Consider the following 20,323-nt stretch of genomic DNA (forward strand, 5'->3'; position numbering starts at 1 on the left):
GAAAGTCTAAATATACCACATCCACCGGTTCCCCCTTATCTATTCTTATAGTTACATCCTCAAAAATCTGCAACAAGTTTGTTAAACATGATTTCCCTTTCATAAATCCATGTTGACTCTGCCCAGTCCTACCATTATTTTCTAAGTGTCCTGTTATCACATCCTTTATTACAGATTCTAGCATTTTCCCTACGACTGACAGACTAACAGGTCTGTAGTTCCCCGTTTTCTCTCTCCCTCCTTTCTTAAATAGTGCGGTTACAATTTCCACCTTCCAAACTGCAGGAACCATTCTAGAGTCTATAGAATTTTGAAAGATGACCACCAAGTAAAGGCTTGCTTTGGTCGGGAAAAAGAACGCGACCCGAACTCGACCGATCCACAGCAGAGCCGGGCCCGACCATCCCTTTACTTACCTTCCGACTGAGAAGCTCCACGAAGCTGCAGCGCATGCGTGATAACGTCATCGTGACGTCACTCGCTCACTGCGTAGACTCTGTTTCATCCCGGACTCCCAGCTCAGGTGCATTTTTTATTTTCAATACTTGCCAGCAGAGCACTTGCCGTGTGTGTCCGGCTCGACCGGACTCAACCCAAGTCCAAAAGCTGGACCTGGAAGAGGGGCCCGACCCGACCTGAACCCGACACATGTCGTCGGGTCCCGTCTGGTTTGGGTCGGGTAGCAGGTTTTTACCACCCATTGCATCTACTGTCTCTGCAGCCACCTCTTTCAACACTCTGGGATGTAGATCATTAGGTCCAGGGGATTTACCACCTTTAAGCCCCATTAATTTCTCTAGTACTTTTTTTTTTACTAATAATATCTTGCAGTTCCTTGTTTATTTGTTTATACATGATTCTCCATTATTTCTGGGAGGTTTTTAGTATTTTCCTCCGTGAAGACAGACAAAAAGTATTTAGTTTCTCTGCCATTTCCTTATTCCCCATTATAAATTCTCATGACTCCGCTTGTAATGGACCCATATTTGTTGTTGCTAATCTTTTCCTATTTACATATCTACAGAAGCTTTTGCACTCCATTTTTATGCACAGTTTAAGAGGAGATTTAATAGAGCTATTCAAAAATAAAGGTTTTGATCGAACAAATAAGGAGAATTGTTTCCACTGGCAGAAGGGTTGGTAACCAGAGGACACAGAATTAACATAACTGGGAGAGGTTTTTAAGTGGCGAATTATGATGATCTGGAACCCGCTGCCTGAAAGGGTGTTGCAAGCAGATATAATAACTTTCAAAATGGAATTGGATAAATTGAAAGGTTATGGGGAAAGAGCAGAGAGCGCGATTAATTGAAATACTCTTTCAAAGTGCCGACACAGGCTCTGTAAATTTTGAGTTTAGAACAGGGTTGTCCTATCTCGGGCCTGCAGGCCAGGATTCTGCCCGAATATGTGAACTGTACCCGGCCAAAGTTTGGAAACTGCCATTCGCGCTCTCAGCACCTGTCAGAACAGCTTTGGGGTTTTCTGGCGGGAGCGAGAGAGAGTGCGGCGGAAGGAGGGGGTGGGGGGTGTGGCGGAAAGGGGGGGATGTGGTGGAGAGCGAGAGGGGAGGGGGTGGTGCTGGACAGGGAGGGGGGGGGGGGGAAGAGGTGGGTGCTGAGGGAGGGAGAGGGAGGCGGGGGGTTGCCGGAGAGTGAAGGAAGGAGGGAGGGAGAGAGAGGCAGGGGGTGTCGGATAGGGAGGGAGGGGATGCTGTCGGAGAGGGAGTGGGGCGAGAGGCAGGGGTGCCGGGGAGGGCGGGGGGGGGAGAGAGAGAGAGGGGAGGGATGGTGTGCGTGGGATGGTGGACGGTGGGGGAATACAGAGAAACTGGACATGGAGAGGGAGGAGGAGAGCGACAGACACAGAGTACGGGGGAGGGAGAGAGAGCAATTAAGATCACTCCTGACAGATTGACATCTATTTGGAATACTCCACATCGCCACATTAAGTGTGCAGGCAAACACTGACTACTTGCACAAGCAAAAGAAATGCCAGGTATTTCACTAAATCAGTGTCCAACATAGTGAAGAGAAAGTAAGTCAATAAATTAGTCTTCTCAATTTTAGCTTCTTTACAAAAACGCACATTTGTTGTTTTGATAAATTTTAACGCCTTTATCTTTCCAAAATTGTCTCTCTGGCTCCCTATGTAAGACAAAAATTGAAATGTGGCCCCCCCCACGTGAAAAGGTTGGACATGCCTGCTTTAGAAGAATAAGAGGCGATCTCACTGAAACATACAAGATTCTGAAGTGGTTTGGCGGGAGACACTAAGAAGTTGTTTCCCCTGGCTGGGGAATCTAGAACACAGGGCCACAGTTTCAGGATAAAGGGCCCATCGTTTAGGACTGAGATGAGTAGAAATTATTTTATTCAAAGGGTTGTGAACCTTCGGAATTCTCTACCCCAGAGGGTTGTAGATGCTCCATCGTTGAATATATTAAGGCTGAGAGACACAGACTCTGGTCTCTCAGTGAATCAAGGGACATGGGGAGCAGGCAGGAAAGAGGAGTTGTAGCCCAAAGATCAGCCATGATTGTATCGAATGCTGGAGCAGGCTCAACAGGCCATATGGTTTACTCCTATTTCTTGTCTTCCTCTTTTATAAGAACACAACAAGAAAATGTTGGGAGGTGGGAGTGAAATTTGCATTTACTCCTGTTAGATTATACTTTTCACAGAGTTGGCCTTGTACTCATATCATGTTCTAACTTACAGGTGTGCGAGGATGAGAGTCCAATTAATGATGTCTTGTGGCCCGGCCTCTTCGTACTACTGATTGTAGGTTATTCCTGTCATTTTTCTTGGGGCTTATAACCATTTCTTTGGTATTGGAAAGGGGGAGGTGGAAAGAGAGGGGGAAAGGTTTTTTTTTTACATAATCCTATAATCTACAGATGGGCACATCAGTTGAGGTTGGGCAGACCAGGGGAGCCAAGGTGGAGTTTCATCTTCTACCAGCCCCTATGCCACTGCCTTCCCCCCCCCCCCATCTCTTTCACAGGGTACTGAGACAAACTGTGAGGAAGCTTGGGAATGTCCTCGTCCATGTGTGTCTGTAATCGCCTGAGGAGCTTCAGCAGTGGAGCTTGTTATTTAAATGGTTTGCCTCTAGTTCTGGTCTTGCCCACAAATGAAAATTTCCCCTCTCTGTCTGCCCTATCAAATTCCTTTGTAATTTTAAAGACCTCTATCTCAAGCAACATCACTAAAACAGATTATGTGGTCATTTATCACATTGCTGTTTGTGGGAGCTTGCTGTGCACAAATTGGCTGCCACATTTCTTACATTACGACAGTGACTACTCTTCAAATGTACCTTATGGCTGTAAAACACTTTGGGATATTCTGAGATTGTGAAAGGCGCAATATGAATGCAAGTTCTTTCTTTGAATGCAGATTCTTCTGGTATTGGTGATGTGAGGCGGGAGGGTTAGTTTACATGGTAGAGACTTTGAGTTCAGAATGAGTCTCTTGTAATGGTGGGTAGGCCATACAGTCCCTCAATCATTGAATTACATCATGGCTGATCTGTACCTCAATTCCATTTTCTCGCCTTTGGTCCATATCCCTTGATACCTTTACGCAACAAAAGTCTATCAATCTCAGTCTTAAATTTCATTTGAACTAGCACCCATCGCCTTTGGTGGAGAGAATTTCAGTTTTTCACAGTGTGAGGGTGGCAGATTGTGCAGCCTTCCCTGGTTAAACAGTTGTGCTCTGCAGACTTGATAAAGCAGTGATAATTTCTAGAAATTGTATAATGTGGCAGACTGTTCCCAGGCGTGTTTGGATTTGGTGCAGTATAGTCTGTTAATTCAAAAACGAAGAAAACTTGCATTTCTGTAGAACCTTTCATGACCTCAGGATGTCCCAGAGCATTTACAGGCAATAAGGAATTTTTGAAGTATGGTCATTGTTGTAATGAAGAAAATGCAGTGGCTACTTTTTGCACAGCAAGATCCCACAAACAGCCATGAGATAATTAGTGTTGTTGATTAAAAAATGTTGTTACTGGGGAGAAATGCCTTGCAGTTCCTTGAATTGTGCCTTGGGATCTCTTAGGCTCTCCTGAGAGGGAAGACCAGGCTTCATTTTAATGTCATGCCTGACAGACGGAATATGTGACAGTGCAGCACTCCCTCAGAAGTGCACTGAAATGTCAGCTCAGTTTATGTACTCATGTCTCTGGCTTGAACCCAGAACCTTCTGACTCCGAGGCAAGAGTGCTATCCTCTGAATCACAGCTGATGCTGGTTATCAATTAATTTCATCTTTTAAGCATGCAATTGTATTACTTACACTACTTAATTCAATTTGTTTATGGTGCAGAAAATGCCTTTGGTTTTATCAGGAGGAGTGTTTGGAACACTGTAGAGGGAACTCTAACCCCGTACTCTACCTGCCCTAGGAGTGTTTTGATGGGACAGTGTAGAGGGAGCTTTACTCTGTATCTAACTTCTACTCTATACTTAATAACTAGGGGATAACTTAAGGATATTACTGCTTTTTCTGCCTGCAGAATAGTGGATAACTGGGTGAGTTACAGACTAGAACCTAATTGGGAAATGGGGTGAGGAGGAGGGTGGGGAGAGGTTTGCAAGATGTTAACCATTTGAGTGATTTTAAAACTTATCTGATGTCTTGAGTGAATCAGAGCCTTAGTTTTTTCTTGGATTGCATATTTTTAAATGTAAAACATATCGGGTTTCAACTTGACACCAAGTTTCTCGGCCCAGTTTTTAGGCTGTGAGATGCTGAGGCTGATTCAATGTTTGGCTGATTAAGTGCATTCAAAGTCTGATCCTAATAATTCCAAGTCATTATCTGCACAAACAAAAATTTTAATTATCACACAATTTGCATCAACAATGGAAATAACAGCCAAGTGTAGATTTGGTGCTAAAAATGAATGTAAATGATCAGATCATTTGGGTGAAGTGACTGGATTATGAGTAGCCTGTATTGAGAAATTGTCTGCAGTTTGAGCTCTCCATCCCTATTAAAGCCCATACACGAAGAGCATCTAGCACGGTGACTGAGACCTATAATGGGTAAATGTATTGCCTGACGCAAACTGAGAGGGGAAGGATCGTGAGGTGAGGAAATTCTTTTCAACGAAGAGCACGGGAGTTATCTTCAATGTTCTGATCAATATTGATCCCTAAAACAGATTATCTCATTGTTTGCGGGAGCTTGCACTGTGCAAATTAGCTGCAGCGTTTCCTATATTTCAGCAATGACTATACTCGAAGTACTTAATTGGCTGTGAAATGCTTTGGGACATCCTGAGGTTATGAGAGGTGCTATATAAGTGCAATTCTGTCTTTCTGTCTTCATATGTGCCAGACCGCTTTGATTTTCTGGGCTGAGTTCACACTAGCCTCTGACTCTTATCAATAAAGGCACCATGAGGCTGGAACACAAACACTCGGGCTTTTTATCAAGCAATAACACTTAAGCTTTTATTACGTTGCAATAAAGTGTAATGAAAATGCTGTTTGCGTAATCTGGTTAGGCAAAGCCCAAATCTTCCTAGTTTCGCAGTCGAATTTTACGGAATTTATGATGGTTTTCAGTTTCTTGTAAAACTAGGGGAGAGGAGAGAAAAATGTGTAAATCGCAAACTGGAGTGTCTCTTCTGGGGGTGGGCCAAGCGGTTCAGTTGGTCGATGTACTGTCTGCTGTATTTGACTTAAAGCCAGGCTTGATTCTCCCATCTAGCTGCTCTTGGCTGGTGGCAACCCTAAGGGACCCTACATTAGGCCATGGTGTAATATACTGATAGGATTAGATGAAGGTGCCAAACAGAGTGAGGGCTGGGACACAACCCTGTTTCACTCCATTCTTCATTTTGAAACTGTCGGAAGTGGAGACTTCAAACTGTACAGTGCACTGCATGTTGTTGTGGAAGGAGCGGATGAGACTGAGGCGCTTCGGTAGACAGCTGGTTTTTCCTAATACCTTATAGAGCCCTGCTCTGCTGACTGCCGAATGCCTTAGTGAGATCTACGAAAGTAAGGTAAAGAGGTATGTTCTGTTTCCTAAGTTGTGTCTTAGCCCCCACTCTGTTTGGCATCTTCTTCTCCATGCCCCTGACCTTTGTCTTCCCTGCAGAAGGTGTTTACTGGCACACTCGGTCAGATGGCAAGTTCTACAATCGCATCCTGATCATAGAATTCCTCTATGCTGACGCTGCGCTAGTCACTCGTGGAAATTCAGCTACAAAGACTCATGGACTGTGTCTCCCATGCCTGTAACTTGTTCTCCTTGACTATAGGCGTCAAGAAAACTGTGGTCATGGGACAAGGTGTTGCATCTCTGCCCCGATCACACTAAATAATGCACCACTGGAAGTGGTTAGCAAATTCTGCTACCTTGGGTCCACGATAACAGATAATCTGTCCCTTGTTGTAGAGTTCGATATACGCATAGGGAAAGCATCTTTGGCTGACTCCGAAATGTGTTAGGGAAAGCACCAAGCTGAGCCTTAGACCAAGCTGATAGTTTATAAGGCCTTTCTCAATACCTGTGAAACATGGGTGACTTACAGCTACCAGAAAAAGCTCAATAATTTCGATCTTTGCTGTCTGTGGCACATTATGGTTATATCCTGCAGGACCAAATCATAAATGCAGCAGTCCTCTCAAAGGCAGAGCTCTCGTGTGTTGGCACTAATCCATCAGAGGCGGCTTCGGTGGATCAGACACGTCGGTGGATGGAAGATGGTCACATACCCAAGGACCTTCTGTATGGTGATGTAGCCAGGGCCAGACGACCTGTGGGGTGACCAAAACTTCGCTTCAAGGGTGTTTGCAAGCATGACATGAAAGCCCTAAATGTCGACTGTCGCACCTGTGAGTCAGTACCTGGTGACAGAGACACATCCTGTGGATTGGTGTGCACTACCATGATGACCAGTTGCTATAGGAGATTGGCAACAGGTGCTAATGCCGAAAACAACAACTCAGTGTCATTTGGCAGTTTCACATGTGGCACTTGTGGCAGAACCTGCGTCTCAAGGATTGGCCTTCACAGTCATCAGCAAAGGTGCGCCAAGAGAAGACACCCCACCCAAATGGATTGTTTGCTGTGTTCCATCATCTTTCGTAGAAGGATGCCAACCAGAATTAGATCAAGTAAGGGGGGGCATGAAGGCGGCTTGCATGGTGCATATGCACTGGCATGGAATATTTGGCCCAAATGGCCTGTTTCTGTGCTGTAACTTCTATGTAATTGGATACTACTTCCTTTTGACCACACTAACATCACTTATTGTACCTCTAACATTGCCTGCCTCTGCCTCACTTATTTACTGAAACCCTCATCTATGCCTTTGTTCCCTCTAGACTTGACTATTCCAACACTCTCCTGGTCGGCCTCCCATTTTTCACCCTCCATAAAGTTAAGCTCATCCAAAACTCTCGGCTTTTCTATCTTCTCTTTCCTATTTTAAGACACTGCTTAAAAAATTTGAGAATGATTCTAGGGATGAGGAACTTCAGTTACTTGGATAGATTGGAGAACCTGGGGTTCTCCTTAGAGAAGAAAAGGTTGTGAGGAGATTTGATAGAGGTATTCAAAATCATGAGGGTCTGGACAGAGTAGATAGGGAGAAACTGTTCCCATTGGCAGAACGATCCAGAGCTAGAGGACACCGATTTATGGTGATTGGTAAAAGAACCAATGGTAACATGAGGAAAACCTTATTTACACAGTGAATGGTTAGGATCTGGAATACATTGCCTGAGTGTGGTGGAGGCAGATTCATTCGTGGCTTTCAGTCGGGAATTGGATAAGCACTGGAAGGGAAAATTTGCAGGGTTCCGTTGAAAGGATGGGGATGTGGGGCAAGTTAGCTGCTGTCGCAGAATTGGCATGTACACATTGGGCCGAATGGCTGCCTCCTGTGCTGTAATCATTCTCCAAATTTACGATTATCACCTCTCTGCTCAAAAAAAGCTATTCTTATTCCCTGTACTCTTGTAAATTATCACCCCCATCTCGAATCTTTCTTTCCTTTCCAGAGTTTTTGAACATTGTGTCGTGTCTCCCCGCACCCCCCCCCCCCCCCCAAAAAAAATCCGTGTCTCTCTTTCCCACAACTCCATTTTGAATCTGTCCAATCCTTGTCACAGTACTGAAATGGCCCTTATCAAAGTCATAAATGGCATCATGTGTGAAATTGACTATAGTAAACTATCCTTCCTTGTCCCCTGTCTGTGGCTTTTGATACTGTTGATCACACCATCCTCCTCCAATCCTTCTCCACTGTCATTCAGCTGGGTAGGACTGCACTCGCTTGGTTTCATTCCAGTTTATCTAATCGTAGCCAGCGAATCATCTGCAATGGCTTCCCTTCCCACTCCTGCACCATTACCTCTGGTGTGCTGCAAGGATGTGCCTTTGGCCTCCTCCTATTTTTCTCACTGCATGCTGCTCCTAGGCGACATCATCTGAAAACACAATATCAGGTTCCACGTGTACGCTGGTAATGCTCAGCTGTACTTTGCCACCACTGTCTCTAATCTGTCACATTGCTTGTCCGACCCCCAGTACTGGGTGAGCAGAAATTTTCTCCAACTAAAATTGAGAGGACTGAAGCCATAGTCTTCAGTCCCCACCACAAACACCATTCCCTAGCCACCAGTTTCATCTCTCTGTGTGGCAACTGTTTGAGGCTGAACCATGCCATTCACAACCTTGTATTGGACCCCAAGATGAGCTTCTGACCACATTACCTACTCCATCACTCAGACTGCCAACTTTGACTTCTGTAACATCACCTGGCTTTGCCTCTACCTCAGCTCATCTGTTGCTGAAACCCTCATAGGTAAACATGGAGCAAGGCTGTAATGAGGTCTGGAGCTGAGGGGCACTGGTGGAACCTAAACTGAGCATCGGTGCGCAGGTTATTGGTGAGTAGGTGCTGCTTGATAGCACTGTCAATGACCTCTTCCATCACTTGGTTAATGATTGAGAGTAGAATGACGGGGTGGTAATCAGCTGGATTGGATTTGTCCTGCTGTTTGTGGATGGATCATATGAAATAGGAGCAGGAGTCGGCCATTCGGCCCCTTGAGGCTGCTCCGCCATTCAATAAGATCATGGCTGCTCTGATTGTGGCCTTAACTCTACTTTCCTGCCTGATCCCTATAACCCTTGACTTCCTTAGGGATCAAAAATCTGTCTAACTCAGCCTTGAATATTTTCAATGACCTAGCCTCCACTGCTGTCTGGGGAAGAGAATTCCAAAGATCAGTGATCCTCAGAAGAAATTCCTCTTCCTCTTCGTCTTAAATGGGAGACCCCTTATTTTTAAACCGTGCCCCCAGTTCTAGATTTCCCTATGAAGGGAAACATCCTCTCCACATCTATCCTGTCAAGCCTCCTTAGAATCTTAAAATGTTTCGTTTAGTTTAGAGATACAGCACTTTAACAGGCCCTTCGGCCCACCGAGTCTGTGCCGACCATCAACCACCCATTTATACTAATCCTACACTAATCCCGTATTCCTATCACATCCCCACCTGTCCCTATATATTTCCCTACCACCTACCTATACTAGGGGCAATTTATAATGGCCAATTAACCTACCAACCTGCAAGTCTTTGGCATGTGGGAGGAAACCGGAGCACCCGGAGGAAACCCACGCAGGCACAGGGAGAACTTGCAAACTCCGCACAGGCAGTACCCAGAATCGAACCCGGGTCCCTGGAGCTGTGAGGCTGCAGTGCTAACCACTGCGCCACTTAGATCATCTCTCATTCTTCCAAACTCCAATGAGGAGAGGCCAAAACTGCTCAACCTTTCCTCATAAGACAACCCATTCATCAAGGAATCAGCCTGGTGAGCCTTCTCTGAACTGCCTCCAGTGCAAGTACATCCCTCCTTAAGTAAGGAGACTTAACAGTACTCAGGTGCAGTATCACCAATGCCCTGAACAGTTGTAGCAAGAAGTCCCTACTTTAATGCTCCATCCCCCTTGCAATAAATGCCAACACTCTATTTGCCTTCCTAATTACTTGCTGCACCTGCATACTAACCTCTTGTGATTGATGTTGCAAGAACACCCAGATCCTTCTGTACAACAGCATTCTTCAGTCTTTCGCCATTTAAATAATCTATTCTTTCCGCCACAGTCGACCACTTCATATTTTCCCACGTTATACTGCATCTAACACATTTTTTTCCCACTCACTTAAACCTATCTATATCCAAATAGTCCTTTGGTAGTACAGAACTTGAGAATTGCTGAAAATAGAGACATGTTGTCGAAGCTTTTTGTCTTGCACTCATCAGGGCAATACGTAAGAATAACCAAAGTAAGGGAAAACAACAACTTATAATGCATGAGAAGAGAGTGCTGATTGGTTGGCAAGTGAACTCATTGGTAGAGGCGTTGCCATGGCGAATGCACCAGTTTACAGTGACTGACAGTTAACTGCCAAGCTTTGTTTGAAATTTAAACCAGGCAGCTTGACTCTGATTAGTCAAGGCATTGCCCTGAGGAATGAACCAGCGAATGGCTGTCACTTATTTTGTTCAGCTGAACATTGTGCCTGTTTCAGCTGAACAAAGTAAGTGACAGCCATTCACTGGTTCTTTCCTCAGGGCAGTGCTTTGACCAGAGTCAAGCTGCCTGGTTTAAATTTCAAACAAGTTTGGCAGTTAACTGTCAGTCACCGTAAACGAGTGTATTCTCCATGGCAATGCCTCTGCCGATCAAAGTTCACTAGCCAACCAATCAACACTCTCTTCTCCTGCAGTATAAGTTGTTGTTTTCCCTTACATTGGTTATTCTTACATAATGTCCTGATGAGTGCAAGATGAAAAGCTTAGACATGTCTCTATTTTCAGCAATTCTATCTTTATCCTGTTACAGACACTTTGTATCCTTTTCACAACTTGCTTTCCTACCTATCTTTGTACCGTCAGCAAATTTGGCTACAATACACTTGGTCCCTTCATCCAAGTCATGATTATAGATTGTGAATGGTTGAGACCCCGGTGGCACTCCACTAGTTAGTTTGCCAACCTGAAAATGCCCCATTTATCCCAATTGTGTTTCCTTTTAGTTAGCCAATCCTCTCTCCATGCTAATATATTGTCCACAGCGCCATGAGCTCTTTTTAATTTTTTTTAATTTAGAGATACAGCACTGAAACAGGCCCTTCGGCCCACCGAGTCTGTGCCGACCAGCAACCACCCATTTATACTAACCCTGCAGTAATCCCATATTCCCTATCACCTACCTACACTAGGGGCAATGTACAACGGCCAATTTACCTATCACCTGCAAGTCTTTGGCTGTGGGAGGAAACCGGAGCACCCAGCGAAAACCCACACGGTCACAGGGAGAACTTGCAAACTCCGCACAGGCAGTACCCAGAATTGAACACTGGTCGCTGGAGCTGTGATGCTGCGGTGCTAACCACTGCGCCACTGTGCCGCCCCTTGTGTAGTAACCTTTTATGTGGCACCTCATTGAATGCCTTTTTGGAAATCCAAGTACACTACATCTGCTGGTTCCCCTTTATCCACCCTCTTACACCCTCAAAGAACGCTAATAAATTTGTCAAACGTGATTTCCTTTTCATAAAACCATGTTGACTCTGACTGATTGTATTATGATTTTCTAAATATCCTGCTACTATTTCTTTAACAATGGATTCTCCCAATGACAGATGTTAGGCTAACTGGCCTATAGTTTCCTGCTTTTTGTCTCCCTCGTTTCTTGAATAGCGGTGTTACAGTTGCAGTTTTCCAATCCGCTAGGACTTTAGCAGAGCGTGGGGAACTTTGTAAGATTACAGCCAATGCATCCACTATCTCTGCAGCCATTTTTAAGACTCTAGCATGCAGGCTATCAGGACCAGGGGACTTGTCATCTTTTAGTCCCATTAGTTTTCCTAGTAGTTTTTCTTTAGTGATTGTTTTAAATTCCTCCTACCTTTTGCCCCTTGATTTTCTACTATTCTTCGAATGCTTTTTGTGTCTTCTACTGTGAAGACCGCCACAAAATATTTCTTCAAAGTCTCTGCCATTTCCCTGTTTTCCATTACTAATTCCCCAGTCGTCTCTAGTTTACTCATACTCTTAAGTTCTCCCTAAATTTGCCATCCTTCGCTGATTTCTAAAATGTTCCCAATCTTCTGGCCAACCACGAATCTTCACAGCATGGGGCATACCTGGGTGATTTTCCACATTATTGGGTAGATGGTACTGTTGTAGTTGTACTGGAACAGCTTGGCTGGAGGCACAGCTGGTTCTGGAGCACAAGTCTTCACGACAACCAGGATGTTATCAGGGTCCATAGCCTTTACCATATCCATTGAACTCAGCTGTTTTCTTGATATGTGGAGTGACTCAAATTTTCTGAAGACTTGAGTCCAATGATGGTGGGGACCTCAGGAGGAGGCTGCGATAGATCATTCACTCGGTACTTCTGGTGGAAGATGCTTGCAAAACCTTGTCTTTTGCAGTTCCATGCTAGGCTTAGCCATCATTGAGGATGGGGTTGTTGGCCAGGCTACAGAACTTTAATCAAATCCGTTGGTTGTGGGATTGCTTAGTTCTGGTTAAAGCGCCCTCCTTCCACTTTTTAGCGTGCATGCAGTCCTGTTTTGTAGGTTCATCAGGTTGGCACCTTATTTGTTTGGTACATATGGTGCTATTCCTGGCATGCTCTTCTACACCCCTTATTGAACCAGAGTTGATCACTTGGCCTTATGGTAATAACAGAGTTAGGGATATGCCGACCCATGAGGTTTCCGATTATGGTCGAATATAATTCTGCTGCTGCTGATGGCCCGCAGTGTCTTATGGATGTCAAGTTTTGAGCTGCTAGATTGTTTTCTGAATCTATTCCATTCAGCATGGGGGTAGTGCCACACGGGCGGCACAGTGGCGCAGTGGTTGGCACTGTAGTCTCACAGCTCCAGCGACCCGGGTTCAATTCTGGGTACTGCCTGTGTGGAGTTTGCAAGTTCTCCCTGTGTCTGCGTGGGTTTTCTCCAGGTGCTCCGGTTTCCTCCCACAGCCAAAAGACTTGCAGGTTGGTAGGTAAATTGGCCATTATAAATTGCCCCTAGTATAGGTAGGTGGTAGGGAAATATAGGGACAGGTGGGGATGTGGTAGGAGTATGGGATTAGTGTAGGATTAGTATAAATGGGTGGTTGATGTTCGGCACAGACTCGGTGGGCCGAAGGGCCTGTTTCAGTGCTGTATCACTAAACTAAACTAAACAACTCGATGGAGGGTGTCCTCCGTGTGAAGACAGGACTTTGTCTCCATGAGGACTGTGCGGTGGTCACTCCTATCAAAACTGTTGTGACATCATTGAAGTCCCTCACCGAGAGTACATTATTTGCCCTTGCTTCCTTCAGTGCATCTTCCAAGTGATAGTCAATGTGCAGGAGTACTAATTCAACAGCTGAGGAAGACAGGTTGGTGGTGATCAGCTGGAGATTTTCTTGCCCATTTTTCTTGAGAATTTTGATGCAACTGAGTGGCTTGCTAGGCAATTTGAGAGGGCAGTTAAGAGTCAGCTGAACTGCTGCGGGTCTGGAGTCACATGCAGGCCAGACATAGGAACAAGGAGCAGGAGTAGGCCACTAGAACCCTCGAGCCTGCTCTGCCATTCAATAAGAACAAAGAACAGTACAGCACAGGAACAGGCCATTCGGCCTCCAAGCCTGCGCCGATCTTGATGCCTGCCGAAACGAACACCTTCTGCACTTCCGGGGCCCATATCCCTCTATTCCCTTCCTATTCATATATTTGTCAAGATGTCTGTTAAACGTCGCTATCGTACCTGCTTCCACCACCTCCACCGGCAGCAAGTTCCAGGCACTCACCACCCTCTGTGTAAAAAAAACTTGCCTCGCACATCCCCTCTAAACTTTGCCCCTCGCACCTTAAACCTATGTCCCCTAGTAACTGACTCTTCCACCCTGGGAAAAAGCTTCTGACTATCCACTCTGTCCATGCAGCTTATAACTTTGTAAACCTCTATCATGTCGCCCTTCCACCTCTGTCGTTCCAGTGAAAACAATCCGAGTTTTTCCAACCTCTCCTCATAGCTAATGCCCTCCAGACCAGGCAACATCCTGGTAAACCTCCTCTGTACCCTCTCCAAAGCATCCACGTCCTTCTGGTAGTGTGGCGACCAGAATTGCACGCAATATTCTAAGTGTGGCCTAACTAAGGTTCTGTACAGCTGCAACATGACTTGCCAATTTTTATACTGTATGTCCCGACTGATGAAGGCAAGCATGCCGTATGCCTTCTTGACTACCTTATCCACCTGCGTTGCCACTTTCAGTGACCTGTGGACCTGTACACCCATATCTCTCTGCCTGTCAATACTCCTCAGGGTTCTGCCATTTACTGTATACCTCCCACCTGCATTAGACCTTCCAAAATGCATTACCTCACATTTGTCCGGATTAAACTCCATCTGCCATTTCTCCGCCCAAGTCTCCAACCAATCTGTATCCTGCTGTTTCTTTTTTCTTTTTTTTTGGGCCTCCTTATCTCGAGAGACAATGGATACGCGCCTGGAGGTGGTCAGTGGTTTGTGAAGCAGCGCCTGGAGTGGCTATAAAGGCCAATTCTGGAGTGACAGGCTCTTCCACAGGTGCTGCAGAGAAATTTGTTTGTTGGGGCTGTTGCACAGTTGGCTCTCCCCTTGCGCCTCTGTCTTTTTTCCTGCCAACTACTAAGTCTCTTCGACTCGCCACAATTTAGCCCTGTCTTTATGGCTGCCCGCCAGCTCTGGCGAATGCTGGCAACTGACTCCCACGACTTGTGATCAATGTCACACGATTTCATGTCGCGTTTGCAGACGTCTTTATAACGGAGACATGGACGGCCGGTGGGTCTGATACCAGTGGCGAGCTCGCTGTACAATGTGTCTTTGGGGATCCTGCCATCTTCCATGCGGCTCACATGGCCAATCCTGCTGTATCCTCTGACAATCCTCATCACTATCCGCAACTCCACCAACCTTTGTGTCGTCCGCAAACTTACTAATCAGACCAGCTACATTTTCCTCCAAATCATTTATATATACTACAAACAGCAAAGGTCCCAGCACTGATGCCTGCGGAACACCACTAGTCACATCCCTCCATTCAGAAAAACACCCATCCACTGTGACCCTCTGTCTTCTGTGACTCAGCCAGTTCTGTATCCATCATGCCAGCTCACCTCTGATCCCGTGTGACTTCACCTTTTGTACCAGTCTGCCATGCGGGACCTTTTCAAAGGCTTTACTGAAGTCCATATAGACAACATCCACCGCCCTTCCTTCATCAATCATCTTTGTCACTTCCTCAAAAAACTCAATCAAATTAGTAAGACACGACCTCCCCTTCACAAAACCATGCTGTCTCCTGCTAATAAGTTTGTTTGTTTCCAAATGGGAGTAAGTCCTGTCCCGAAGAATCCTCTCTAATAGTTTCCCTACCACTGACGTAAAGCTCACCGGCCTGTAATTTCCTGGATTATCCTTGCCACTCTTCTTAAACAAAGGAACAACATTGGCTATTTTCCAGTCCTCTGGGACCTCACCTGTAGCCAATGAGGATGCAAAGATTTCTGTCAAGGCCTCAGCGATTTCTTCCCTTGCCTCCCTCAGTATTCTAGGGTAGATCCCATCAGGCCCTGGGGACTTATCTACCTTAATGCTTTGCAAGACACCAACACCACCTCCTTTTTGATAATGAGATGACTGAGACTATCTGCACTCCCTTCCCTGGGCTCATCATCCACCAAGTCCTTCTCCTTGGTGAATACTGATGCAAAGTACTCATTTAGCACCTCACCCATTTCCTCTGCCTCCACGCATAGATTCCCATCTCTGTCCTTGAGTGGGCCAACCCTTTCCCTGGTTACCCTCTTGCTCTTTATATATGTATAAAAAGCCTTGGGATTTTCCTTAATCCTGTTTGCCAATGACTTTTCATGACCCCTTTTAGCCCTCCTAACTCCTTGCTTAAGTTCCTTCCTACTGTCTTTATATTCCTCAAGTGCTTCATCTGTTCCTAGCCTTCCAGCCCTTACAAATGCTTCCTTTTTCTTTTTGACCAGGCTCACAATATCCCGTGTTATCCAAGCTTCCCAAAACTTGCCAAACTTGTCTTTCTTCCTCACAGGAACATGCTGGTCCTGGATTCTAATCAGCTGACGTTTGAAAGACTCCCACATGTCAGATGTTGATTTACCCTCAAACAGCCGCCCCCAATCTAAATTCTTCAGTTCCTGCCTAATATTGTTATAATTAGCCTTCCCCCAATTTAGCACCTTCACCCGAGGACTACTCTTATCCTTATCCACAAGTACCTTAAAACGTATGGAATTATGGTCACTGCTCCCGAAATGCTCCCCCACTGAAACTTCGACCACCTGGCCGGGCTCATTCCCCAATACCAGGTCCAGAATGGCCCCATCTCTAGTTGGACTATCTACATACTGTTTCAAGAAGCCCTCCTGGATGCTCCTCACAAATTCTGCCCCATCCAAACCCCTAGCACTAATTGAGTCCCAGTCAATATAGGGGAAGTTTACCTTTACATCTTTCCAAAATCTGTCTACATATCTGCTCCTCTACCTCCCGCTGGCTGTTGGGAGGCCTGTAGTAAACCCCCAACATCGTGACTGCACCCTTCCTATTCCTGAGCTCCACCTATATTGTCTTGCTGCATGACCTCTCTGAGGTGTCCTCCCGCAGTACAGCTGTGATATTCTCCTTAACCAGTAATGCAACTCCCCCACGCCTTTTACATCCCCCTCTATCCCGCCTGAAGCTTCCAAAGCCTGGAACATTTAGCTGCCAATCCTGCCCTTCCCTCAACCAAGTCCCTGTAATAGCATCAACATCATATTTCCAAGTACTAATCCAAGCTCTAAGTTCATCTGCCTTACCTGTTATACTTCTCTCATTGAAACAAATGCACTTCAGACCACCAGTCCCGCTGTGCTCAGGAACATCTCCCTGCCTGCTCTTCCTCTTAGTCCTCCTGGCCTTATTTACTATGTCCTCCTCATTTACTTCACTAGCTGTCCTGCTGCTCATGGCTGAACTGATTACTCCACATTACCACCTACCCCCAATAACCTTCCACCCCTGATAATCTTCCATCCCCTTGCTTATCAAGAATCTATCTACCTTGCCTTAAACAGATTCAAAGGTTCTGCTTCCACCGCCTTTTGAGGAAGCGAATTCCAAAGACTCATGACACTGAGAGAAAACATTTCTCCTCATCTGTCTTAAATGGGCGGCGCCTTATTTTTAAACAGTGACCCCTAGTTCTAGATTCTCCCACAAGGGGAAACATCCTTTCCACATCCACCCTGTCAAGACTCCTCAGGATCTTGTATGTTTCAATCAAGTCACCTCATACACTTCTAAATTCCAGCGGATACAAGCCTAGCCAGTCCGATCTTTCCTCATAAGATAGCCCGCACATTCCAGGTATTAGTCTAGTAAACCTTCTCTGAACTGCTTCCAAAGCATTTACTTCCTTCCTTAAATAAGGAGAGCAGTACTGTACACAGTACTCCAGATGTGGTCTTCCCAATGCCCTGCATAGCTGAATCATAACCTCCCTACTTTTGTATTCAATTTCCCTCACGATAAATGATAACATTCTATTGGCTTTCCTAATTACGTGCTGTACCTGCATACTAATCTTTTGCAATTCATGCACTAGGATGTAACTCTGCATCTCCGAGCTCTGCAATCTCTCACCATTTAGATAATCTTTTTTATTCTTCCTGCCAAAATGGACTATTTCACATTTTTCCACATTGTACTCCCATCTGCCAGATTTTTGCCCACTCACTTAACCTATCTATATCTCTTTGTAGCCTCCTTATGTCCTCTTCACAACATGCTTTCCTGTCTATCTTTGTGTCATCAGCAACTTTAGCAACCATACCTTCGGCCCCTTCACCTAAGTCGGTTATATAAATTGTAAAAAGGTGAGGCCCCAGCACAGATCCCTGTGGCACACCACTCTTAACATCTAGCCAACCAGAAAATGACCCATTTATGCCTACTCTCTCTTTCCTGTTAGCTAACCAATCTTCTATCCATGCCAATATGTTACCCCCTACACCATGAGCTTTTATTTTTTGCAGTAACCTTTGGTGTGGCACCTTATCAAATGCCTTCTGGAAATCTAAGTACAATACATCCACCGGTTCCCGTTTCATCCACAGCACATGTAACTCCCTCAAAGAACTCCAGTGAATTGGTTAAATATGATTTCCATTTAACAGAACCATGTTGACTCTGCCTGATTACCTTGATTTTTTCTAAATGCCCTGCTGTAACACCTTTAATAATAGCTTCTAACATTTTCCCTAAGACAGGTGTTAAGCTAACTGGCCTGTAGTTTCCTGCTTTCTGTCTCCCTCCCTTTTTGAATAAAGGAGTTACATTTGCTATATACCAGTCGAGCAGAACCTTTCCCGAATCTAGGGAATTTTGGAAAATTAAAACTAATGCATTAAATAACTCTCCGTTATCATTTCTTTTAAGACCAAATTTGCAGATGACACAAAACTGGGTGAGAGGGTGAGTTGTGAGGAGGATGCAGAGAGGCTTCAGGGTGATTTGGACAAGTTGAGTGAGTGGGCTAATGCATGGCAGATGCAGTATAATGTGCATAAACGTGAGGTTATCCACTTTGGTAGCAAAAACAGGAAGACAGATTATTATATGAACGGCTGTAAACTGAGAGAGGGGAATATGCAGCGAGACCTGGGTGTTCTCGTACACCAGTCGCTGAAGGTAAGCATGCAGGTGCAACAGGCGGTAAAAAAGGCAAATGGTATGTTGGTCTTCATAGCGAGAGGATTTGAGTACAGGAGCAGGGATGTCTTGCTGCAATTATACAGGGCCTTGGTGAGGCCACACCTGGAATATTGTGTGCAGTTTTGGTCTCCTTTATCTGAGGAAGGATGTTCTTGCTATAGAAGGAGTGCAGCGAAGGTTTACCAGACTGATTCCTGGGATGGTGGGACTAATGTATGAGGAGAGATTGAGTTGGACAGGATTATATTCTCTGGAGTTCAGAAGAGTGAAGGGGGATCTCATAGAAACCTATAAAATTCTAGCAGGACTTGACAGGGTAGATCCAGGAAGGATCTTCCCAATGGTGGGGTCGTCCAGAACCAGGGGTCATAGTCTAAGGATACGGGGTAAACCTTTCAGGACTGAGATGAGGAGAAATTTCTTCACCCAGAGAGTGGTGAGCCTGTGGAATTCGCTACCACAGAGAGCAGTTGAGGCCAAAACATTGTATGTTTTCAAGAAGGAGTTAGGTATAGCTCTTGGGTCCAAAGGGATCAAAGGGTATGGGGCGAAAGCGGGAACAGGTTACTGAGTTGGATGATCAGCCATGGTAATGAATGGCAGAGCAGGCTCGAAGGGCCAAATAGCCTACTCCCTATTTTCTCTGTTTCTATATTGCTATGAATACACAGAATAGATGGATTTCAACGAGAAAGAAAAATTCCAAGGGTGAGACCCACCATCCATGGTTAACTAAAACAGTTAAAGATGGTATCAAACTTCAAGAAAAAGCCGATAATTGCGCTTAGAATGACTATAAGATTGACAAGGAAGGTAAAATTAGAGTACGAGAGAAAGCTAGCTGGAAATATAAAGACAGATAGTAAGAGTTTCTATAGATATTTAATAAAGAAAAGAGTTAACAAAATGAGCATTGGTCCTATAAAAGGTGAGTGGGGAATTAATAGTGGATAATAAGGAGATGGCAGTTGAATTAAATGGATATTTTGCATCGGTCTTCACTATTGAGAGTACAAGTAACATCCCAGTATTAGCTTTAAGTCAGGAAATGGAAGGGAGGAACTCAAGAAAATTATAATCCCCAGGGAAATGGTACTGAACAAATTGTTGGAGCTGCGGGCTGGCAAGTCTCTGGGTCCTGATGGACTTCATCCTAGGGTGTTAAAAGAAGTGGCTAGTGAGATAGTTGTTGCGTTAGTTTTAATTGTTCAAAATTCCCTAGATTTGGGGAAGGTTCCATTATATTGGAAAATAGCAAATGTAACTCCTTTATTCAAAAAGGGAGGGAGACAGAAAGCAGGAAACTACAGGCCAGTTAGCTTAACATCCGTCTTGGGGAAAATGTTAGAAGCTATTATTAAAGATGTTACAGCAGGGCATTTAGAAAAATTCAAGGTAATCAGGCAGAGTCAACATGGTTTTGTGAAAGGGAAATCATGTTTAACCAATTTATTGGAGTTCTTTGAGGGAGTTACATGTGCTGTGGATGTATTG

General features: G+C 45.0%; 1 protein-coding gene across 3 annotated transcripts in view; it reads left to right on the forward strand.

Annotated features, from left to right (window-relative positions):
- chd6 (chromodomain helicase DNA binding protein 6) overlaps positions 1-20,323 on the forward strand; it is a 344,698-nt gene that overhangs the window by 11,073 nt on the left and 313,302 nt on the right. For 2 of the 3 annotated variants that reach the window (XM_068048713.1, XM_068048715.1), the window contains exon 2: positions 2,721-2,783. The exons of the other annotated variant lie outside the window; for it this stretch is intronic. The gene's annotated coding sequence lies outside the window, so the exon portion shown is untranslated. The remainder of the gene's footprint in view (positions 1-2,720; positions 2,784-20,323) is intronic. 3 annotated transcript variants of the gene reach the window in all.

This window comes from Heterodontus francisci, chromosome 16 (genome assembly GCF_036365525.1).
Source record: "Heterodontus francisci isolate sHetFra1 chromosome 16, sHetFra1.hap1, whole genome shotgun sequence".
Taxonomy (NCBI): Eukaryota; Metazoa; Chordata; class Chondrichthyes; order Heterodontiformes; family Heterodontidae; genus Heterodontus; species Heterodontus francisci.